Source organism: Muscardinus avellanarius, assembly GCF_963383645.1.
Source record: "Muscardinus avellanarius genome assembly, chromosome: 1".
In the NCBI taxonomy this organism is placed as follows: domain Eukaryota; kingdom Metazoa; phylum Chordata; class Mammalia; order Rodentia; family Gliridae; genus Muscardinus; species Muscardinus avellanarius.
The window spans coordinates 97,032,327-97,049,955 of NC_137786.1; the positions used below are offsets into that span (position 1 = coordinate 97,032,327).

The 17,629-nt window shown below is 36.5% G+C and overlaps 1 protein-coding gene across 1 annotated transcript in view; it reads right to left on the minus strand.

Moving 5' to 3' along the window:
- The window catches only part of TMEM232 (transmembrane protein 232), a gene marked incomplete at both ends in the record, with an annotated part of 247,838 nt that overhangs the window by 172,006 nt on the left and 58,203 nt on the right, over positions 1–17,629 (minus strand). The window lies entirely within an intron of this gene.

Below are 17,629 nucleotides of genomic sequence, written 5' to 3' on the forward strand. Positions count from 1 at the left end.
TAGGCATGGAACCCAGGGGCTTTCTACCCCCAGGCTATACTCCCAGACCTATTTTATATTTTATTTGGAAATAGGGTCTCACTAAGTAGCTGAGGCTGGCTTCGAACCTGTGCAATCCTCCTGTCTCAGCCTCCCAAGTGTGGGGATTACAAGTGTGAGCCACCATACCCGGCAAAATTCATAATAATATTCTAAGGTCTGAAATTATAAGTTTTGGAAACTACTTGTCCTTTCCTATTTTTATTTGTTTAATTTTAAAATATCATAGATCATCTTTTCTAATCATTTGAAAATATAAGCTGTACCTAATATACCTTATAAATTTAGAAGTTAAATAGATAAACTGAATTACACAGTAGAAACAAATCCTTAGAATTCAAGTAAAGAGAATATTTTTTGAGGCATTATGAACAGGCAGATCACCATAATAAATTTTTATAATAAATCAGAGTTAAAGGAGAAAAATCAATTGCTGTTGTAATATAAATATTAAACCTTAGGAAAAATGACACTTGAACCAAGAAGAAATATTAAAATAACATAAAAAGCAGAAAAATATTACTGATATAATTATGACTGGACGATTTTTTAAATAATAAGGATATAAATCAATTGGAATAAGGAAAAGAGAGTAATGAATGCACAGGATATTAAAAATAGCTAAGACACTTCTAAAACTTATATCATAATTAGCAATTTATTCATATATGATCAAGTTCCATTTTAAAAAAATGTATTTTCCTTATGAAAATGAAAAGACATTTTATTTATTCCTTATCCTAATTGTTTCTCATCTAGCTATGATATATTGCTACTCACAAAAAGATAATTCTGATTTATGTATATGTAGAAGACATACACTTGAGGGATAAAATAATAAAGCACTCAATGGAGAGATGAGTTAGTCAAAGAACAATGTGAAAATACAGAGCCTGCAGGGCATGGTGGCGCACACTTGTAATCCCAGCATTCAGGAGGCTGAGGCAGGAGGGTAGCGGTTCACGAACAGCCTCAGCTACTTAGTGAGGTCCTTTGCAATTCAGTGAGACCCAGTTTCAAAATAAAGACTAAAAAATAGGGCTAGAGGTGCAGCTCAGAGAAAGAATGCCTCTAGGTTCCATCTCCAGTACCACAAATGAAATAAAATTAAATTAAAATACAGAGCCAATATGAAGCAGATAAAAACAAGAGGAGGATATTCAGAAAGGAAGATGGGAGGGTTTAAAAGCCCATTAAAGCCCCCCCTGCACTCCTCCTTCAAATCCTGGTAGGAGCCCGTGTAACACTGACTCATTAATCCCTGCTTAAATAAGGATATGAGAGTAATTATACAGTCAAATGCTCAACTTTCTCCAATTTGGTCTGATTTTTTTTATTGGTGCACTGTATTCATACATCATAATGGTATAAAGAAAATACTTTTGTAGACATACATGCACACATCGCCCAGTTAGCCCCTACCCGATCCCCACCCCATTCCCTCCCCATCCCTCCTTCCCATGCTTGGCTTAGTGGTGGACATCTAGTTTTACAGCAATTTATCCAATATTAACGATGATAATCTCACATAACAGTTTCATTTGTCTGATACCAAGCTTTTGATGACTTAAAGATAACATTTCAATATTTCTTTTTGCTTTCTCTCTTACCAGAGAATATTTTTTCTTTTTTTTTTTTAGGTGAAACTATCATACATTTATTTATTTATTTTTCAGAAAAAATCTATCCTGATATGGAATATGGACTCTAGATACCCAAAACAATCTGGAAGAAGAACACAGCTAGAAGATGTATATTTTCTGATTTCAAATCATATAAAGCTACAGTAATTGAAACAGTGTAGTACTGTTCTAAAGGCAGATATATAAACCATTGGAGTTAAATAAAAGCCTAGAGATAAATTCTTTCATATACTGTCAAGTTATTTTTTACAAGGTTTCCATGAACATTTAGTGGAGGAAATACTAATCTTTTAACTAAATATTGTTGAAAAATAATAATGACATGAAAAAGAATAAAATTGGACCCTTACCTAACACCATACACAAATATTAACTCAAAAGAGATAAAAGGCCTAAATGTAAATCTTAATACTATAAACTTTTAGAAGAAAATCTGGGTCATAAAACCTCACAACACTGAAATTGGCAGTGATTTCTTGGATATGATTTCAATGACACAGGCAACAAAAGGGCAAACAAACTCCCTAAAAAATAAAAAAAAAATTGTATATCCAAAGACAATGTAAACAGAATTAAAAGTTACGATAGAATGGGATAAAATATTTCCAAATGCTATATCTGAAGGTATATTAATATTCCAACTAGAAATCCTAAAAATTAGCAACAATTAAAGCAAACAATACAATTTAGAGATAGGTAAAAGACTAACATAAATAATAAATCTCCACAGATAACTAATCTTAGTTGTCTGTTGGATGGGAAACCTTGTTTCTCTGGTTCTGGTGTATGTTACCTATTTCTTCTTTGTAGTTAATCTCTTTGAGTATTTTCTCTAGCGCTGGTTATGAAGACATAAATTCCTTCAGTTTCTGTTTGTCATGGAAGCTTCTTATTTCTCTATCTAATTTGATAGAAAGTTTTGCTGGGTAGGAAATTTTTGGCTGGAAGTTGTTTTCTTTCAGAGTTGGGAACATGTTACTCCAAGCCCTTCTGGCTCTCATGACTTGGTTTGGGAAGTCTGGAGTGATTCTAATTGATTTGCCTCTGAATGTCACTTGGCCCTTTGTTTTTGTTGCCTTTAAGATTCTCTGCTTGGCTTCCACATTGGTCATTTTGACAATTATGTGGTGTGGGGATCCTCTTCTCTGACCCTGTCTAAAGGGAGTTCTATAAGTTTCCTGGACCTGTGTATCGACCTCTTGCTTTATGTTTGGAAAATTTTCTGCTATTACTTCCTTGAAGAGATTGTTGATCTCTTTGGTTTCACCTTCTTTTCCCTCCTCTATTCCAATTATTCTTACGTTAGCTCTCTTGAAATGGGCCCATATTTCTTCAATGTCAGATTCCTGCTATCGGATTTTTTTTTCTAAATTAGAAACTATGCGTTCATTTTTGGAACGATCATCTTCTAAGAGCAATGTTCTGTTCTCCGTGTGGTCTAATCGGTTGTTTGTACTTTGAATTGAGGCCTTTACTTCATTAATTGCATCCTTTATCTCTTTTTGGCTCTCTCTGAATTCTTTTCAAAACACCTTTATTATTTCTACAGTTATTTTCCTGATTTGATCTTCTAAAAATCTCTGAATTTCTGTTTTATCAGGTTCTGATGTTGTGGGGTTGTGGGCATTCATTGCTCCAGTATTATTCCTCTTTCCCATGATTTCGGAAGTTTGTGCCTTCTCTGGGTTCTTCCCTTGGGTCACTATGACTTCACTTAAGGTGCTCTGGATCTCGAGTCTGTGATATCTCGGCCCCCACTACTCCTTTACTAGGTTGTATCGCAGAGTCTCAGACCCTGGGAGTCAATCGAGGCTGCTTTAGACCATGGGGGGGTGCCAGGTTGGGCATTCTCCTATGGTGTGATATCTCTGCCACCGTCACTCCCCCACTGGGTCAAGTTCCTAGGAGTACAGTACTGGGATTTTGCCTCTAGGGGGCACAATTTGACTCACTGTTGTTGAGTGTGCAGATGGAGCTGTAGTGGACTTGGTGAATTCTCTGCTGCTGCTGCCAGTGGCAATATGGCGTTGCTGCCATGCCCTGGGCTGTGAGGCTGGTGTATTTCTTCTCTGGTTTTGAGCTCTGCTCTGAGTCCCTGCAGGGTTTGCTGAGCCCAGCCCCTGGGAGCTTTAGATGTTCCCTGTGCCGAGAAATCTGCCAAATTCCTCCCAGCTGATCCACAAGCGGCTCACCTTGGCTCGCTGTCTGCCACTTCTCTCTGGGGCCTGGTGGGCTGTTGAGTGCGTTGGTCTGGTGCCGTCTGGTGAGCTCGCTGCTGCCGCTGGCAGTAAGGCGCTGCTACCGCGTCCTCTGGTGTGAGGCCGGCTTATCTCCTCTCTGGTTCTGAGCTCTGTTATGAGTTCCCCTCCTTTCTGGAGCCTGGTGCTGCAAGGGAAGATGGCACCTGCCACTTTGCGCCGTGGCTCCAGCCACAGCACTGCGATCTGGTTTCTTTCTGGTGTCTCGTTTTTCCAGCCCTCTTTTTCTCTGTCCCTTGTAATTCCATTTTTTGTTTCTCTGCTGATGGTGTTTTCTGGCTATGAAAGGCGCCGATTTTGTGGTAATAGAGATTGGTTGTTAGCGGGGCTTGTAAGCCCCGCTTTTCTCCATCACCATCTTCCCGGAAGTCTATTTGGTCTGATTTTTTAAAATGAATAATAATAATAATAATAATAATAATAATAATAATAACAACAACAACAACAACTAGCATACATGAAAGTACTATGTATGTGTCCTAATTCAAATCTTTAGTATGATCCCACCATCTAGATTGTCTTGTGTTTAGAATAATTGCAACCTGATCTTGGTTAGCCAGTTCCCTAGCATCAAATTGCTGACATGTGATACAACAGGTGAAGGCCCATCTCACTGTGTACAGGCCGCATAGTCCCTCCAATTCAGACAAGCACTTGTGTTTCCCATCCCTACCTTCCATTCCATTTATAGGAAAAGATGAGACTAGAAGGTTACAAAGAGGATGTGGAAGAGAAAGTATGTGCACATTTTAGAAATTGGAGCAAGAAGGCATATTTCTAGCTTTCAGTCTTAAGATATTCTCCACCCTTGATGGTACTTTAGGAAATAGGGTAGAAATTGCATATCTGAAACTTAGGTAAGTAACCAGTTCTGTGGAAAATATGAGTTTTTTCCTCTTCATAGTAACTTTACTAGTTAACATTGGTGTACTCCAATATTTGAAATTATATATAAATGAAAATAACTATTTTAAGCGATTGGTAATTTACATATTTTTACTAGAAAAATAAAATATAACCAACAAACACAAGTTTAATTTTATATTATTTGCCCTGTCTAAGGTTAAAGAGACACAATCTGTGGCTTCAAGTAATTGGCAAGTCTGAGAGACTAGAATAATTTTTAATGAAAATTTGGAGGGCAGCAGTTCAGTGAGAAGACGATGGAATCAGAACGCCAAAGCAAGAGATTGGTGAGGGCAGGAAGAATAAGGAAAGGACTTGAAAAAGGAGAGCCTTGTCAGACCTTGTCTAAAAGGTAAATTTGGATAAAAAGCAACAGAGACACTGGGTGAGTACTTCATATGGAAGGGAACCTGGAAATTCTAGCTAGCATTGTGAATAAATATTACACTAAATTTCATACTTATCCCTTCATCTTACTGTCTTCATTCTGTTTCACTATTACTAAGCCTTGTTGGAAAAGCCACCTTTCTAAATCTGATTACTTTGTTTTCCTGTTCACAACTTAACAAAGGACAGCCCTTGTCTCTAGGTAAGTTCGAAATTGCAGAACCAGACAGCTGAGGCTCTGTCTTTCTGATATGATATCTTGGGGGAATACATCTACCACCACACAATCATTTCACCCCTCTTGAAAACACACTGCATCCAGAAAAAATATATACTGTTCTAGAATACATACTGAATTCTATCTTCTAGACTTGACTTAACCAGAAATCATCTGGTCCAAAAATACTTCTATATTCATACCTGGTTTCTATCTATTTTTTTATTTTTACCTCTAATAAGCCTTCTTTATATACAGTTAGCTAGTATATAGATGCCTAGATTGCAAACCAAAGACACTGTGGAGAAAATCTAGTAAGATTCTTCATGACAAAGGAGGATGGAGGAAGGGCAAAGGACAAGAACATTTTTAAACTCAGAAGACTGAGACATAATGCAGCCATTTGCAAAAATAGGAAGATTATATAGAAGAGTCCATTGATGAGAAAGGAGATAATTAGAAACAATGGCATGGGGTGGGAGAGTCTGGTTTTCATTCTACAGGATGTTAAAACATGGCTAAAATGCAAGATAGATTTAAGCAAAAGTAAGTTTATTGGTTTGTGAAACCTTGACAGAAAGTTAATACTTTCTCCACTGTGTTGGCCCATGCCAATCCTACTACTTGGGAGGATGAAAGAGGAAGCTACCACATTCTGAGCTAGCCTCAGCAACTTAGTGAGACCCTATTTCAAAATCTAAAAAATAAAGGGCCGTGTGTGTAGCAAGGAGGTAGAATGCCCCTGAATTCAATTCCCAGTACCAAGAGAAAAAAAAAGATAATGATTGAATTCAATACAAGTGAGGAATACTTTTGAGTTTTTTAAATTAATAATTCTGGAACTGTGAGCTTTAGAAAAATATTGAACAATATTACAAATAAAACACTGTCTTTTAACTCATTTCTTATTTATAGTCTCTTAACTTCTTTACATTAACCAGAATGGTTGATAAAACATACAAATCTTCATTCATATATCTTAAATCATTTATTTGATAATAATATGTTTTAAGGCAGAAAGACTCAGATTGTCAAATTGGACATGGTTTGATTTTAAAATCCACAAGGCCAATGACAAATCCATAAACTGTACTCTGATAATTGCATCTCAAACTCATGAGTCCTTGAAAATTCTTTTCAAGATTCTAAAAGGGAACCATTCACCTGTTGCTTTCAACTCCAGTGAAGAACTTCTGATGATTAGTATTTGTGGAGAGAATCTATTACACCTAATTGATTGACAGTAAATGGAGAAAAAAAGCTTCATAAAGACAGATGGTCTGTGTTGCAACTGTCATGAGAAGTCAAGTGCATCCTCATTTGCACATCTAGACACTTGCTGAGCAGCGAGCCTTCTCTGAAACTCCTCACTCAGGGACTGTGCCAAGCAGAAGGCCCTCTTCTCTTCTGCTTTCAGTGACCCTGTGGCAGCTATCAAAGGTGTCACTTTAAATACACCCAGAGAAACACTTAGGCACAGATGCTGTCTGTGCCTAAGCAGACAGCATCCTCAAAAATAAAAAACGCAGAACTCAATAGATTCTTAGACTGTATTAAGAAACTGTGGCATTTGAAAGCCATGCAACAATGCTTCATTTTTTGCAACAATGCTTTTTTTTTTCTTGGTTGCATTCAGCATTAGAATATAATTGCCACTCTGGATATTTACATTTTAAGTATTCAGCAAATGTGAAATGTCAATATTTCTAGTTTTATGAATGAGTATAAATGAATACAGGCTTTCCAATTTTGACAAATATAATTTGACACCACAGAATCAAAGGTTTAATTGAAAGGCAACTCACTGAAACATGGTTCAAAATACTGACTTTATGAAATGCCAAGTAAAGTAAAGGGAACCAGATCAATGCCAGGAAACTAAGGGTTGGATGAGGCCCGGTCAGTCATCACACATTTAATAAGTATGAACTGAGTGAGTGCCATGTGCCAGCCACTGCTCTTTGAACCAGAGAAAAAGGTAGGACTATTGTCAGGATATTTAATCCTAGTGCTGTGACAAAGATAGTAAGAAATCAAATAAAATAATATCTTCTTACAACGAGTTTTATGATCATAATGGAAGATGATAAGATGTCTAACAATGACTAGAAGAAGAAAATGGCTGTAGACAGAATGAAAGATATCTATGAAGAGGGGATAGTCAAGCTAAGCGCTGATGGATGACAAAACATTAATCATCCAAGAAGCTGGGGAAACTGCTCCCAGTAGAGGCATAGAAAATTTAAAGGCTGTGTTCTTAGAATACTTTGACAGAGGAAAAAGAAAGGACATAATTATTAGAGCATAAGATACCTGGAGGTCCTGGGACAAGATTATGTCAGGTAGGTTTATCTATTTATTTATTTATTTATTTGTTTTATTTATTTATTTATTTATTTATTTATTTATTTATTTAGGGGTATTAGGGATGATATGCAAGAACATTTTACCCCTGAAATATACCCCCAGCTCTATTTTTTATTCTTTATTTTGAAACAGGGTCTCGCTAAGTTGCGGAGGGCCTCACTTAAGTAGCCAGGCTGTCTGTAAACCACGATCCTCCAGTCTCAGCTTCCCGAATGTGTATACATTAACATAACCACACCCAGCCATCATAGCATTTTATTTTTACCAATTTAAAACTCAGAATATTTATTAAATATAAATCAACATCTATTTCTCTCTCAATAATATAATTTTAAAAGTTAAGATTGGTACTGAGAATTTAATTCAGGGGCATTCTACCTCTGAGCTACACTCCCAGCCCTATTTTTTATTCTTTATTTTGAAACAGAATCTCATTAAGTTGTGGGGGGTGGCCTCACTAAGTAGCTGAGGCTGGCCACAAACCTACAATCCTCCTATCTTGGCCTCCCAAGTACTGGGATCACAAGTGTGCACCACCACACCTCCCTCATAGGTAAGATTTTTAACATATTCAGTACAATTTTACTAAAAGTCTTCATGTCCTTTATGATATCTCTGGCCTTGTTTATTTCTGAATTTTGCTGAAAAATGGGGTGCACCAAGTATTAGAGGAAAGCAGGAAGATGTTTAAGTTTTTGAAGTAACTAGAAGCAAACTGATGGTGGCTTGGACTTGGGACGCATGCATGAAAGAACTAACCAATAACCAAAGAAGATGGGCCTTTGTTCTCGGCTTGGTTTTGAGAATTGACCACATAGGTCTTGGAATGTTCTTCCTGATAAAAATGCCTTTGGGGTTTTTGACAAATATTAGATAGTTGTGAGAAAAATGTGATCTCTGATGAGACGGCTAGAGCTGCATGGGATCAGCTCCACTTCTGGAAGGGCCAGACACCAGCATTAGCTATGCAGCAGATAGTCAACAGAATATATGTCTGACTGAGCCCCCCCAAAAAATTATGAATATCAAAGCGTGTGTAAGTTTTGGCAGTTGGCTATATTATTATTATAATATTATTTATTTCCTTCTTTCAAATCTATTAAAAAGTGAAATAAAGAATACTTTGGAATATCTCTTAAACAGTGAAATATCATGGGGTGGGGCCTAAAGACGATCACACCAAGAACTGTGTGCATGTTTGTCTGTCTTACTTGAACGTCACTAAGATGTACAGTTACAAAGTACCAATAAAAGTATAAATAAATTTTTAAAAATGTGCAGTCAGGCCCAGAAGGCCCAAACAACTCACAAAGAGGAATCCAAATAAATTCCCATGAAGATACATTGTATTCAGATTTGCAAAAGTCAGAGAGAATTTTTAAAGTAGCAATGGAAAAATAACTTGTTAGTTCGGGGGGATTATCAGCAAAATTTTTAGCAGAAATATTGCTAGCCAGAAGGAAAAGTTATGATATATTCAAAGTACTGGGGAAAACCTTGCCAAACAGGAATACTGTACCTAAAAAAACTGCAATTTAAAAATGGAGAGACCTTCCTAGACAAAAGAAAAGTTAAAGAAGCACATCAACACTAGAACTGCCTTACAAGAAATGCTGAAGGAAGTTCTGTACTGGAGACAATATCAGCAAAACAGCAACACAAGAGCATAAAAAAAGAATACAATTTATTGGTAAAGGCCAGGATATGTACAAATTTAGAAGACTGGATGAACATAATGGTGATGACCAAATCAATTTAATTCTAGTAAAAGAGTTAAAAGACAAGAGTATAAAAATTAAAGTTATATTAATGTATACACATATAAACAGATATTATGACATAAAAATTCCATAGAGAGGAAAGAAGAAAATAGAGATTTATATGAGTTTGAAGCTATCAGCTTAAAATAGCCTATAATGAGTTATTTTATATAATCCCATGGTAACCCCAACTAAAACACTTGCAGAAGTAACACAAAAGAAGAAGAAAAAATCAAAATATATAAATATCAAACACACAGAAAGAATACACACCCATACACACACAGAACAAAGAAGAAAGAGGAAAAAACAAGAGGCAAAGAGAAAATAAGCAATAAAAGAGTAAAACTAAATCCCTTCTGCCAATAACATAACATGATCCGTGTGCATGTATGTCTGTATGACTCTGAACCTCACGATGATGTAGTAAAATGATTATTTTAATTTAAACAAATTAAATCCCCCAATTAGAAGACAGAGTGGCTGAGTGGATTGGAAAAACAAACAAAGACGATTCCAGTACATAAATATAAAAAGATTAGGGAGAGGGGGAGAGGAAGAATAGGGAAAGTAACCGGGTGGGTGGATATGACCAAAGTATATTATATGCATATACAAACAGGCAACAATGAAATCCAGCATTTTGTATAAATAAACATATTTGTCTATTTATTTACTTATTTATCTATTTAGTTTGTGGTACTGGGGATGGAATCCTTCTCCCTCTGGGCTACACTCCCAGACACCTATTTTTTATATTGTTTATTTTGAAACAGGGTCTCTTGAGCAAGCGCGGCTGGCTTCGAACCTGTGTGATCCTCCTGTCTCCGCCTCCCAAGCGCGGGGATTACAAGCGTGCACCACCACGTCCGACATAAACACACTTTAAAAAAGTAAGGTCCAAAATATATGCTCTCTACAAGAGTTATTTTATATTTTAACACCATTTATAAGCTGAAAGTAAAGGCATGGAAAATACATATTACATGCAAGTGGTAACCAAAGGAGTGCAGGGATAGCTATACTTAGGTCAGAAAAAAGATTAACTTTAAGTCAGAAACTGCGATGAAAGATTAAGAAGATCATTATTTAATATAAAAGGATCAATTCACCAGGAAGATTCAATAGTTACAAATATATATGTAACCAAAATAAAGAACCTGAATATAAAAAGCAAATATTGACAGACTTACGGGAAAATATGACAATACAAGTAGAAAAGGTCAATACCTCACTTTAATATTAGAACAAATAGACAGGAGACCAATACAGAAAAAGCAGACTTTAACAACAACAAAGACAACTAAATAGACGTAAGGGACAGAGAGGCATCACTGAACCCTCAAATGCCAGAATGTAGATTCTTATCACGTGTATAAGATATTCCCAACAACAGGTCACCTATTAGGTCATGGAAAATTCAAAAAGATTAAAAGCATACTAAGCATCTTTTCCAAATACAAAATAAAATTATAAATTAACAGAACAAAACTAGGACTTTGAGCCATGCGTGGCACACGCTTGTAATCCCGGCTCTTGGGAGGCGGAGACAGGAGGTTTGAAGCCAGCCGCGCTGGCTTAAGAGACCTTGTTTCCAAATAAAAATATGAAATAGATCTGGGAGTGTAGCCCGGAGGTAGAAGGGCTTCCAGGAACCCCAGTACCACCAAAAAAGAAAAAACAACTAGGACTTGCACAAGTATCTAAAAATAAATACAGTTTGGGGAAAATTGAGAAGAAATTAAAGGTGAAATTATAAAATCCTTTGAAATAAAATAAAAAGTACAACATACTAAAACTTACAGATGGTGCTAAAGCAGTACTAAGTGAAATACTGATTGTGATAAATGTGTACATTAAAAAATAAGATCTCAAATAAATAACCTAAACTTATATTTTGAGAAACAAGAAGAGGAAAAACAAACTAAAACTAAAGTTAACAGAAGAAAGAAAACAAATATCTGAGCAGGATCTTTAGGAAATACAGGAAATAGAAAATTGGAAAATAATAGAAACAAACCAACCAAACTAAGAGAAAAGATGGCCAAAATTGATGAACTCTTAACTGGACAAAGAAAAAGACTAAAATAAATAGAATAAAAAGTGATAAGAGACACATTCCAAGTGAAGATGCATAAATAAAAGGAATAAAAATTACAATATATCAATAAAAATTATATACTATCTGGACAACCAATATGAAATGATTAAGTCTTTAGAAATATGCAACCTATCATATTATAAATAAAATAAATTGTAAATAAAATTTGAACAGACCTCTGACTATCAAGCAGATGAAATCTCACACCAAAGAAAAGCCTGGAACCAAATGATTTCACTGGCAAACTCTACTATATATTTAAATAAGGCTTAGTGTTAATCCCTTTCAGACTTTAAAAATATTATAGAAGATGGAACATTTTAAAACTCATAATATGAAGCCAGCACTATCTTGTTTTGAAAGCCAAGCACCACAGGAAAAGAAAATTATGGACCAATATCGCTGATGAGCACAGATGCAAAAACCTTCAGCAAAATACTAGCAAACTACCGCGGGGCGTGGTGGCACACACTTGTAATCCCCAAACTTGGGAGGTGGAGACAGGAGGATCACAGGTTGGAAGCCAGCTGTGCTGGCTTAAGAGACCCTGTTTCCAAAAAGAATATTTTTAAAAAGTATAAAATAGGTCTGGGAGTGTAACCCAGAGGTAGAAGGGCTTCCAGGAACCCCAGTACCACACACACACACACACACACACACACACACACACACACACACACACACAAAATACTAGTGAACTAAATTCAGCAATACATTAAAAGATCATACACGCTGAGCACGGAGTAGAGACCACTGAGGCACAAGGCTGGTTCAACAGAGCGAAATCAGTCAATGTAATGAGCTCATTAACAGAATGAAGGCTGAAATCACAGGATCACTTCAATATGTGAAGAAAACCCAGTGGATATAACTCAACACTGCTTCATGATTAAAACTCAGCAAAGTAGGACTGGAAGTAGATGATCTCAACATAATAAAGGCTAAACAGGAGAAGCTTACAGTTCAACAGTAAAAGTCTGAAAGTTTTTCTTAATATGGTTCTGGATATCTTATCTAAGAGAGAGAGAATAAAAAGGAGAGAAAGAAGAGAGAAAACAGAAAAAGAAAGAAGAGAGGAAGGGGAAGGGGAGGGGAGGTAGAAAGAGGAGAAGGGAAGGGAAAGGAAGGGAATGAGGGTCAAAAAGTTAAAAAGGCAAGGCATCCAAATAAGAAAAGAAAGAGCCAGGCATGGTGACACATGACTGTAATCCCAGTATGAGAAGTTGAGGCAGGAGGATAGCAACTCTGAGGTCGGCCTCAGCAACTTAGTGAGACCCTATTTCTAAACTAACTAGCTAACTAACTAACTAACTAAATAAATAAATAAAGAGCTAGGGGTGAGTTCAGAGGTAGAATGTCTCAGGGTTCAATCCAAAGGTACGAAGGAAGGAAGGAAGGAAGGAAGGAAGGAAGGAAGGAAGGAAGGACGGACAAACTGCTGTTTTCAGATGATATTGTATACATAAAAATGTGTATATATAAAAATCCACCAAAAAAATTGTTAATAAAATCATTAAAGATGTAGGATAAAAATAAACATACGAAATCATTTACAATTCTATATACTAATAATAAACTATATGAAAGAAATCATATTTACAGTAGCATCAAAAATAATAAAATACTTAAGGATAATTGTTTGTGTGTGTGTGTGTATGTGGTTTGGGGGATTAAACCGAGAATGATTCCCCTTTTGAACTAGACCTTGAGCCTGTTTGTTTGTGTTTATTTGTTTGTTTGTTTGTTTTGAAGCAGGGTATCACAAAGTTACCATGTGCTGGATTTGAGCTTGTGATATTCCTGGTCCTGCTTGCCAAGTACTGGGATTACAGGTGTGGACCATCATGCTGAGCTGCAGACATTTATGTATGATAAAATTGCCTTTTTAATTCAATGACAAAAATAAGTTTTGAAAAGAAAACTTAAAATGCCCAACGGGTAGATTAAAAGATGCTCAATGTTAAAAAAAAAAAAAAGTATTAACAAGATTGTGAAAATATTGGAATTCTTTTATGCTAGCAGTTGGTAGGAATGCAAAATGGTACAGCCCAATGGAAAATGATACAGAATTTCCTTCAAAAATTAAAAGCACAACTGGTCCTGCTGTTTCTGTGTATTTTTTCCAAAAGAATTGTCATTATTATTATTATTATTTTTTTATTATTATTATTTTTTTTTTTGGTGGTACTGAGGGCAGAACATAGAGGCTTTCTACCTCCGACCAGACCTATTTTACATTTTATTTGGAAACAGGGTCTCACTAACTTGATGAGAGCCTCACTAAGTAGCTGATGCTGGCTTCGAACCTATGCAATCCTCTTGTCTCAGCCTCCCAAACACGGGGATTAAAAGCGTGTGCCACCATGCCTGGCTTTCCAAAAGAATTAAAACCAGAAACTCATGAAACAATAGCACTTCCATGTTGACTGATCCTGTAATATGCAAAAATAAAAATGAGCTTTGATGGCATTATTGCAAGTGAATTACCCAGTCACCGAAGAGTGGATACTGCATGAATTCACTTACATGAGGAGTCTACAACTATCAAACTCATAATCAAGAAATAGAATGGTGGTTACCAAGTTCGGCATGAACAGGAGAGTTGCTAATAAATGATTATAAAATTTTAGTTATACAAGATGAATAAAATCTGCTATACAACATTGTACCTATAGATAATGATAATGTATTTTACATTAAAAATTTTATTAAAAAGAACTTCTCAGGTTGTAGTCCTAAAAGAATTTTTAAAATACAGTTGTGAATATTTAAAGGTAAGTGCTAAAATGTCATAATGTGAAATTATATAAGTGTGTATATATCTACATACACATATATGATATCAAAATTTAACATAAATCACACCAAAAGTTTGAAATAGCTATTTATGTAAAAATTTAAGAAGTATCTGGACAAAATACAGAAATAACATACTAGATTTAATGAATAATTTCTCTATGAACATATTATTAGGTTGCTGTCTCCCCCACACACCTTGGTACGGAGGATTGAACCCAGGGGCATTCTACTTCAGACCTATAACCTCAGCCTTTTGTCATTGTAGTTTTGAAACAGGTGTTCCCTAATTGCTGAGGGCCTTGATAAACTGCAGAGGCTGGTCTTGAACCTGCAATCCTCCTCCTTCAAGCTTCCCACATGCTGAGATTACAGGCATGCACCACCAACCCCAGCTCTTACTCTTTGTTGCTGTCGTCTCGTTGTTGTCATTGGTGGTGGTGGTGGTGATGGTGGTGGTGGTGGTGGTACTGGGGATTGAGCCCAGGGGAATTCTAAAAAGTGATGATGGTGAAGCTCAGAGGTAGGATACCCCTGGGTTCAATCCTCAGTACCAACAACAAAAGCAACCAAAAAACTCCCAGCTATTTTTACACATTCTGAAGGGAAACTGTTCCCTTCTGCTCCCCTGGAGCTCCCAGGTCATTGCTAAAACCAAGCTTGCAGTAAAGGGGAGGCAGGAGAGAGTGCCCACAGCCTGTCCCCACATCCAGCTCCTGCTGTTGCTGAGGCCCCAGGGGCAGGGCCCTTTCCCTGATTCCTGCAGCTCCAGGCCCTCCACACTCTACCTTGTAGTAGTAATGTAAGCAAGAGAGGGGGAAGTTCCCTGCTGTGGCCTAGATTTGACAAAAGGGAATCTACCAAAGGGGAATCTACAGGCATTTTTTCAGAGAAGTTTACAGGTTTGGGGAAATAGGTTTGATGTTCCAAATGCTGATTTACATGTCAACTTGTACATATAGTTTAAACACTGGGAAAAGGGATCAGTGAAACAAAAAGATACAGTTCAAATTAGGGTTTAGTTTTGGTCCTGTTATAATCATCTAGCAAGTTTAGAAACCACACTGAAATGGCAATAGTAATGACAAGTGATATTTCATTAATTTTATCAGATCTATTTTATGATATGTTTTCCAACTTTCACTTGCATTTTAATTTTTATATTTTTAATGAAGTTATTATACATCTTTATGATTTAAGTTTTCCAGTTATGTTTTTCATGATTTGTAATTTTTTTTTTGCTTGGGGAGTTCATAAAATAGAGGTCATAAAATTATTTTGCTATATTTTATTCTTGTTACTTTAAAAGTTTTAATTCCTGAGGATTTTTTTTTTTTTTTGGTACTGGGGTTTCTGGAAGCCCTTCTACCTCTGGGCTACACTCCCAGACCTATTTTATATTTTTGAAACAGGGTCTCTCTTACGCCAGAGCGGCTGGCTTCAAACCTGCGCGATCCTCCTGTCTCCGCCTCCCAAGCGCGGGGATTACAAGCGTGCGCCACCACACCCGGCCAATTCCTGAGGATTTTTAAATTTATGTATAGTTATTGGACATGGTCATTAATTAGTTTCATAAATGCTAAATGAATAATTACAAAAGGCAATTTATTAGTAATCCATTCCTTACCCATTGGTTTGAAGTGCTACATTTATTAAATATCAGCATATGTCCATATGTGGCAAATTTTCATACATACCCTCAAACAAATGCACACATACACATATGTAAACACAATTATACACATAAGTATCTACCAAGAACTGTTTTACATCCAAAACATTCCTTTCTTTCTTTCTTTCTTTCTTTCTTTCTTTCTTTCTTTTTTTTTTTTTTTTTTGCAGTACTGGGAAATAGAACCCACGACATTTGACTTCTGAGCGACACTCCAGCCCTATTTTTTATTCATTATTTTGAAACAGGGTCTCACTGAGTTGCAAAGGGCCTCACTAAGTAGCTGAGGTTGGCTGTGAACCACAATCTTCCTGTCTCAGCCTCTGGAATGCTGGGATTACAAGCGTGTACCACCATACCCGGCTAAAACATTCTTAATAGGAATGGCACACAGGGAGCCAAAGGACAAAGCTGCTTTGCCTCACTTCCCTTAGAGCCTGAGCTCAGCCTCACAGCGCAGCATAGCATTCCCCTTCCATGTTTTACAAACGTAAAAAGCCATAGGCCACAATAGTAATCAGAGGTCAAGTTCATGTTACTCTTTCTAGATTCTTAGATTCAAATTTACCACTGGAGCCAAGCTCAAATGCATCAGGATCAAGTCCAATGTTATAATATTTCAAAAGAACATAGTAATTGAGGTGCCAAGTATTATTTTTAAAAATCATTCAACAAAGCCAAGAGCGGTGGTGCATGCTTGTAATCCCAGCACTTGGAAGGCTGAGACAGGAGGATTGCAGGCTTGAGGACAGCCTCAGGAAGTAGTGAGATTTTCATCAACCTAGTGAAAACGTGTTTCAAAATAAAAATAAAATGGGATGGGAGTGAGTGCAGCTTGGAGGTAGAATCAATCTCCAGTGCCGCGAATAAATAAATAAATAAAATTTAAAAATAAAAAATAAGACCTTGGAGGAAATAAAATAGTAACAAAATATCAGTGGGAAAAATCTTAAACTTATTGAAAAAGTGAAAAAGTAAACTAGAAATGGTGGTGCGTGTCTGTAATTTCAGTACTTAGGAGGCTGAGACAGAAGGATTGCAGGTTAAGGCATACACATGATAACTTAGATCCTATTTCAAAATTTTAAAAATTTAAAATGTCTGAAGTTGTACTCAGTGGTAGAATGCACCCATAATTTAATCCCCAGTACCACCAAAATAACTGAAAGAGTGGTATTAGATAAATGTAACTAGAATAGTTCAGCATTCCCCCAAATGAAAATGCACCAGTTTTCAATGATAAGGACAGATATTGTCAATATAATTTGGCTTCATATTATTATGATATACATCATATGTAAATGGGTTAAAATTAAAATAGCACAAAGACATTAAGTGAAAATGGGAATAATACTCTTTAAAACAATGTGACTGCTGGGCGTGGTGGCGCAAACTTGTAATCCCATCATTTGGGAGGCTGAGACAGGAGGATGGGGGTTCGCAGACAGCCCCAGCTACTATTTAGTGAGGCCCTTTGCAACTC